Consider the following 8305-nt stretch of genomic DNA (forward strand, 5'->3'; position numbering starts at 1 on the left):
GGAATGTGTCTGCTTATGATTATATTGGACTCTCCCAAGTGTTTATTACAGTGCTCTACACACAGTAAGCACTCAATAAATAAGATCGAATGAATGAATAAGAATGAAAGGGGAAAGGGGACTGGTGATGGACATATAAGGAAAGATTAATTAAGAACATAAAAACAACAGAAAAGACAGGAAGTGGAAAAATGTAAAAACATATTTTAAAAAGCAGTAGAGTACTGGGTCCCCTCTCAGGATCACACCTGGAGAGTTTCCAGTACTGTACCAGTCTTGGCTATGGGAGGGAAAGTCAAGCAGAGGCATACCTATTCCATTCCTAGCTTGGCCAGGGGATAGTGAGTGGAAGGCAATCTGCCTCAAGTCAAAACTCACCTGTTCTAGGCAGCAGTGTCACGGGAGCAAGTAGAGGACAGGGAATTCTCTACTGGAAGGTAAGAAGAAGGCAATAGTAAAATAGTTCCATATTTTTACCAGGAAAACTCTATGGATGCACTACCAGACCAATTGCAGGTGTAGGCGGGGCATTCTGGGAGAAATATGTCCATGGAGTAACTATGGGTCAGACAACTCAACAGCATAAGACAAGAGAAGAGTACTGTGGCTAGAAGAGCCATTAGACTGTGAACCCTTGTGGGACAGGGACTGTGTCTTATTTTATCATATCCACCCTTTTGCATAGCACAGTGCTTGGCACATAGAAAGCACTTAACAAATATCATTAATAATTTATTCATGGTATTTGTTAAGCGCTCATTAGGTGTCAAGCACTGTTCTAAACTCTGGGTTAGACACAAGCTAATCAGGTTAGACACAGTTCCTGTCCCCCAGGGATTAAAGGTTTTGCATCCTCATTTTACAGTTGAGGAAAATGAGGCACAGAGAAGTTAAGTGATTTGCCAAGGTCACACAGCAGGCAACTGGCAAAGCTGGGATTAAAACCCAGGTCCTCTGACTCCCAGGCCTGTGCTCTTTCCTCTAGGTGATGCTTGTTCTCATTATTATTAACAGAGCTTTGGGCTACTCACATTTCAGAGTCCATCAGTCATGGCTGCAACCACAGTATCTGCCACAGCTTCAGTTTGTTTTCTTGTGTCAAAATGTAATTAAGCACAAAAACTTTACTTTTGTTCTTGTGTGACTTAGCATGACCTTGCAAATGTCTAAATTCCAAGTGTATATTTCCAATCCATTTACTTGTCTTCAAATATATTGTTTTGTTTCTATAGAGAAGAAAAAGAAGAAAAAGAAGAAAAAGGAGGAGGAGGAAGAGAATAGCTGAATAAATGAACTTGAGTTTAGTGAATTTCAAACATTTTCCACTGAATGACACTAACGCAATAACTTTCCACTGAATGACATTAATGCATTAATTATGGTGGTGTTATTTACAGAGGATGATAAGCTTTCACATGGTTTGCTTAGCTTTGCCTGATGTCCCATATCATACCTGTCCTTCATTTTCCAAGGTGATGCAGCTGACAGTGGAGTCCTATCCATGCATGTTGGATGTCACTGAAAGGACCAATGAGGGATCAACCCACCTTCCCATGTTGTTTACAAGTAAGGCCAGCAGCTTGTTGCATTGGTGTGTTTGTCTCACTTGAGGCTCTCTGTTTTTGACTCTGCCTCCTTATATCCCAATCTCCACATATCATTTGCTTTGGGAAAGAAACTCCTATCCTGATTGCTTCCCACCCAGCTTGTCTGTCTACTCTGTTCTCTCCCAATTTTCTACTGCTATTTAGCATTGTTTGAGATGTGTTTCACCACGTCCTTAAAATACGTTGTCTGCTTTCCCGCATGGGTTGTGCCTTCTCTGATTTCCCATACAGCAGCTGCTATCACCCATTCCCTTCATCTGTATTTCCCAGAGGTGCTGTTTTACTGTGAGCACTGCTTCACTGCTGGAGGAGCTGGCTGTTCACTAGGACCTTCTTGGTAGTAATCTTGTCCTGACATTTGATGTTGAGTATGGTTCATATCTTACAGTGATGCACCTTCTGTAGTTGGTCCAGTTCTCATAACGTCTTAGAAAATTAGTGCAAGAGTCTTACTGATCTTCAATGGGGTAGGCAGCAAAAGTGACAAGGGTAGGAAGAGGTGAAGAGGGAATTGATTTCCATGGAGCAATTGTATGTAATGTAGGTGGGGTGTATGGATCCTGAGTTGTGTCACCAACTGATGCATAGCATATCTCTGGATTTTATGTAGTGTGGTTATTACAAATAATGATTAATAACTGTGGTATTTGTTAAGCGCTTACTATGTGCCAGGCACTGTTCTAAGCACTGGGGAAGATAAAAGCTAATTGGGTTGAACACAGTCCCTGTCCCACTTGGGACTCACAGTCTTAATCTCCATTTCACAGATGAGGGCACTCAGGCCTAGAGAAGTGAAGTGACTTGCTCAAGATCACACAGCAGACAAGTGGCAGAGCCAGAATTAGAGCCCAGGTCCTTCTGATATCCAGTCCCAGGCTCTAGCCACTAGGCCACACTGCTTCTCTGAATCAGAGTAATACCTATATAATCAGTCATCCATTCCATTATTTCTTCAGCTATTTTATCCTGACATACTTGCGCTATTATTTCTACTTTCTACTAATCCCTCTATTTATAAATAATTTATGCCTTCTGACTTTTTTTTTAGATTGTAGAACCTCTGAGGACAAGGACTGTGTCTTTTGCTTTTGATGAACCCTCCCAAGGGCTTGGCACTGTGCTCTGCCCGGGTTCTTCTGTAGCCCCCAGCCTCTGAGGAAATGGTAGGTTTAAAGGAAGAGTTCTGAAACAGCATTTCAAAATTCCCAATTCAAACACTGTACATTTAAAATATATGAGTGTTCAGGGTGTTTAGATTCTACACTAAAAATAATGATTCAACTGTGAGCTCTTGCTATTTACCAGGACAATTTAAAAAGAAAAGGAAATTGTTATTTTTGTTAAGGGGACTAGTGTAGTAATTTGGGGATAACAAACATGGGTTTATTAAAAGATAGCATAACTTGCCACAAGAGGTAACTTAAATTTTTGAAGGTAGACATTAAGAAGCATTTGAATACACAGGAATGTTACATGCCAGCTATACAATTGAGCTCACAAAGAAATTTAAGTGATACATGCTCAGAGGAATCAACCATTAACTGAAAAAAATTAGAACAGCATCTTACTATATTGAAATTGCAAGGAATAATAGACTAGTCTAACAGACATATTTTCACAAAGTTTTCCACATAGGAGAACAACACATGCTGTACAAATGCTGTTCACCAAAATGGCTACCGTGCAGGTTCAAATACTCAACCTATGCCCACTAGACTAATATATCAGTCTCCTTACTGGTCTCCCTGCTTCTGGGCTCACCCTTTCTAATGAGTACTTCATTCTGTGGTTTGGATCATCTTTTTAAATGCTATTCTGCACATGTCACCTCCTGAGAAACTTTTAATGAAGCTTCACTGCAACAGGTAACTTTCTCCAAGAGGCTTTCCTCAATTGATTTTTCTTTTCCCCAAGTTATTTCTTTCCAACTATCACCTTTGTAACATTGTGCCATTAACTACTTTTGCCCTTACAATCACCTGTAGCACTACTGTACATATTGATTTACACAGTCTATTGTTTAAGCATTTACTCATCCACATATCCATCTTTCCATTCCCTTCTTCCTTCAACTTGCAATTTATTTTGTGTTTACCTCACCTGTTAGACTTTAAGCTCCTGTCTTCCATCTCTGTTTTACTCTCCCAAGTGCTTAGAACTGTGATCGCTATATATAGAATTGTCCTTCATATTTGAAGACACAACTGATGGTGCAGTTCACCTATGAGTGTTTCTGTGGCTAAAATGTCCAGTTTGGGGCCCACATTCCCAGCCTCATTTTACACACAAAGAGGCTGTACCTTGATGTGTTGGTCTGCTTAATGTTTGATGCCTCTTATTCCTTATGTAGCTTTTACTTCAAAAGAAATCACTTCTTCCTTGATAGCAGTACTCCATGCTGATATATCCTCAGCAACTGAGTCTCAGTTTTCAGTTGGGTTGTAGATTGTTGGAGGGGCTAATTTTACTGTGTTTTTAAACATTTCCTCTGCCCTCTTTGCTTTCAGTTTTCCCAGTTTCAGTTTCCTATACAGCAGCTGTTTAAGTATTCTGCTGTTGTTCATTTTCCTCACAGGTCACAATTCATTCATTCATTCATTCATTCATTCATACTTATTAAGTGCCTACTGCATGCAGAGCACTGTACTAAGCACTTGGGAACAAGGACTAAAACAATAAACAGTGACAATCCCTGCCCAAAATGAGCATAGCTGTGTTGAGGAGAGTATAGCTTCAATGGTAGGAGACTTACTATGTTCCATAACCTCATTGGTAGTGATCCTGTCTTGTCATTTGATGTTGAGTATGACCTGTAAATGATGTTGATGGAACTGCTAAAGGATGTGTTGTCTGTGTTGGACAACCATAGAGAAGGTTGGACAACATCCTAGTTCTGTAGACATGTATCTTGGTCCAGAGCTTGCTACCATGATGTCGCCACACTCTGACAGTCTTCCAATGGATGTGCTGGACTTCTGGATTTGGTTGCCTACTTCCTTGCCTATCACTGTGTCACTGGCCAGTGAACTACCTAAGTAAATGGAATTCTGTCATGGTTATTAGCTCTGTGTTGCCAATATAAGTTTTTGGTCGTGTTTATATCTTCCTTGGTACAGGCTGAAGACCTCAGTTGTATTTAGACTTGTCAGCCTGTAACACCTAGCTGATTCGGTGAAATGGTTTACAAATGGTTTACAAATTATCTGTATTTCTGTCTCTGCATACAGTAATTCTTGAATAATTGATCCTAGGGCTTTGGATCATGCTTGAGATCCACAAGAATCAAAGGTGTCAGTCTCTCCCTCTACACTTTAAGCTCATGGTGAGCAGGGAACATGTCTATCAACTCTGTTGTACTGTGTTCTCTCAAGCAATTAGTACAGTCTTCTGCACATAATAAACACTCAATAGAGTTGATTGATAAGTTTCCTAAGACCTGGAAAAAATAATTTGTTCACCCTGCCCACATCCATCATTATTCTGTAAATTTTCAAGCACGTCCCTTTCATCTTTCTTCTTTCCTTATGAAGAGTCCTAATCTTTACAGTTTCTTCTCCCCATGATAATGTTTAATTGTCATACAACCTTGAAATGATGAGTTACTGTCATAAACATGTCTGTGTTGATACTTGGTGAAAGTTTTCTTTGATTCATGTTGAAACTCCTTAAAGGATATTATCTGAGCATGATGGAGTCACACTAGTTTTGTTTTATGAGTCTAATTTATTTAAAGAATAGATTTTATGATGCCAAAAATCTTTGCATACACATTTTCAAATATATAGTGCTCAAATACATCCAAGCTGATCCTTTAAATAGACATCCCAGATCAAAAATCAAACTTTTTTTTAAAGTATGTATTTCTCTAAGAGAAAGCAAGCTAATTATCACATAGAGGAATGAAATCTGTCAGCAAAGAAGATTTGAAGAATCTTCATAAAAAAACACAGTACCACAATATTTGGGGCTTACAGTAATTCATTTAGTTATATGTACACATTTTGATGGATTATCTTCTTGTGTCCTAGCAAGATTGCCTTGATAAAATGCTTTTTAAAATGCCAATAAAGCATTTTAAGGAGTATACGCTCTTCTGAGTGGGCAAGCACACATCTCATTAGTGTAATCAAGGTTATTTGTTTATTGAAAGGCAAAGATATAGCCCAAACAGCAAAACTATCCAGCAAAATACCTTCAAAGAAAAAAAAAACCTCATAAATTTATGTTAAATTACTGTCACTTTGCTGTCAAGTGCTCTAAACAAACTGTTTTTCCATAAATCACATATACGGCTAGCACAGTTGTTAAAATTGTTTTTAAAACAGAAATGTCGCTCTGTGGTATCCATAGATAATGGGCCAAGTGACAGAGTGTAACAGCTACAAGGTCTGTTTAGAAAATGTCAGTATAATTGTGAAAATAGGCCTCTTAACAGTGGGAAGGAGCCAAATATTGTTTTCAACAGAAAAGGCAAGGATGAAAAATGGTTTGTTCCTGTCAAACTAATGAAGTTGGACAATAGAGGAGAATATAAAAATAGGAATGGGAAAAATTGTGAAAAGTTCAGACAGTGAGTCATAGACCCTTACTGATAAAATATGCAGAACCAATCAATCAGTCAATCAATGCCATTTATTGAAGAGCCCTAGTTTCTGTTTTATGCAATCACAACAAAAGCAGATTTTAACCACTGGCTATGTTATAAACACAGATATACAATTTGAAATAGGGAGAACTTCAGGATCTCTTAACCTCTCTGTGGGTAAGGGGGAAGACAGGGCTGGGTAAGGTTTCTGCACTTTACAAGCACCTTCCATACAGTATGGAGGTGGCTCAGTGGAAAGAGTACTGGCCTAGGAGACAGAGGACTTGAGTTTTAATCCCAGCTCTGCCACTTGTCTGCTATGTGACACTGGGAAAACTACTCTGTGCCTTAGTTCCCTCATCTATAAAATGGGGTTCAATACCTGTTCTTCCTCCTACTTAGACTGTGACCCTTATGTGGGACCTGATGATCTCGTATCTACCCCAGCATTTAGTTCAATGCTTGACACATAGTAAATGCTTAACAAATACCAGAATTATTATTATCATTACCATTTCAAGACAATGGTATCATTTAGGAGCCCAAATGATTGGATGTGAGAGCCTATTCGTGAGTATACTTGTAACTGAAAAGACCTTTTTCCAACCAATAATCCATTCCACACTGTGTAAACATAAATAAAGTGCTTTTCCACAAGGTTGTGCCCCTTGGTTCCATGATCTCTCCAAAACTTCTATTCAAGCAAGAACAATCCTCTTGTCATTGCCACTCACCAGATCCATCTGTTGCAAAAGTCTCCCAACAGCCCATTGTTAAAGCACACTGTGTGAGACTACACTTCACTGAGTCTTTAAAATACAACCATGTCTCACATAACATGGGGGTTGCGTTCTTGCAAAACCCTGCCTCGAGAGAAACTCATGCTGTGGTACTCATTCCAACACTGCACGCATGCGCAAATGTGTACAAGCTGTTTCTTCTGACACCATGGTGCAGTGTATCCAAACAGGCTTGCATTGCTGGGCAAACGTCCTCTAATTCCCTAACAACGTTCTAGCCAAAATATGGAGTGAACACATGGGCTATGGCAGAACTAAGTGTATTTATATTGCCCTTCCTGCTTGCCTACAGCAAGCTATCACTATCAGCCGTTCTCCTCACATGTGCCACCCAGCAAATTTGGGCTGAGATGAACATTAGCTCAATTTTGATAAGCTGGTTGAGTTTCAGGACCCTATTGTTGGTGAAACTCCTCTAGAAACCAGATGTGCCTTTTGTGGGAGGTATTGGCCTCACAGGCATGGATGACATTTCCCATCAGGCCCAAGAACCTGCACAGATAAATTGATTCTAGTACTAGTAGCTTGCACAGTACCAGTGCACTCGCTTGTTCCTGCTCATCATTTTCCCACTGGAGCATGAAGTGCGATGAGCAAGAAAGGAGGCAGGAGTGTACCACATGGCAGAGTGCATTTGTGGTCTTTACCCATTCTAACCAGTACAGGCAAAACGAGGGCTAGAACCCAGGTCTCCTGAACCCCAATGCAGTGCCCTTTCCCCCTGGACTAATGGCAGGGTTTTCACTGCCATGCAAAAGGTTGGCCCAACAGCAGAACTTTCTGTCTTTAGTTTAGGGTGAAGTTTGATACTTTATAGGTGCCAAGCAGTTTGTTGTTCTTCCAAATGAACTGCAGGCTTTGGCTTTCTTGATTCATTCAATCGTATTTATTGAGCTCTTACTGTGTGCAGAGTACTGTGCTAAGCACTTGGAAAGAACAATGCAGCAATAAAGAGAGACAATCCCTGCCCACATTTCCTACTTATCGGTCAATGTGTTGATCATAGTTCACTGTCTAGCATGGTCTAGAGGATAGAGCAGGGGCCTGGGGCACAGAAGGACCTAAGTTCTAATCCCACCTGCACCATTTGTCTGTTGTGTGACCTTGGACATGCCATTTCACTACTCTGTGCTCAGTTCTCTCACCTGTAAAATGGGGATGATGGCTGTGAGCCCATTGTGGGACAGGAACTGTTTCCAAGCTGATTAGGTAGTATCTACGCCAGCGCTTAGCATCTTCCCAACTAGACCTTAAGCTTGTTATGGGCTGGGAATGTGTCTACCAACTCTGTTATATTGCAGTCTCCCAAGCAC

At 40.2% G+C, this 8305-nt stretch overlaps 1 non-coding gene across 1 annotated transcript; it reads left to right on the forward strand.

The window, feature by feature from the left end:
• The first annotated feature begins 230 nt into the window (after positions 1-230).
• On the forward strand, positions 231-368 carry LOC114808398. The gene has a single exon (XR_003756246.1). It is a non-coding gene; the product is annotated as a small nucleolar RNA SNORA7 (small nucleolar RNA).
• Positions 369-8305: the final 7937 nt, after the last annotated feature.

The sequence above is a fragment of the Ornithorhynchus anatinus genome, chromosome X5, assembly GCF_004115215.2.
Source record: "Ornithorhynchus anatinus isolate Pmale09 chromosome X5, mOrnAna1.pri.v4, whole genome shotgun sequence".
In the NCBI taxonomy this organism is placed as follows: domain Eukaryota; kingdom Metazoa; phylum Chordata; class Mammalia; order Monotremata; family Ornithorhynchidae; genus Ornithorhynchus; species Ornithorhynchus anatinus.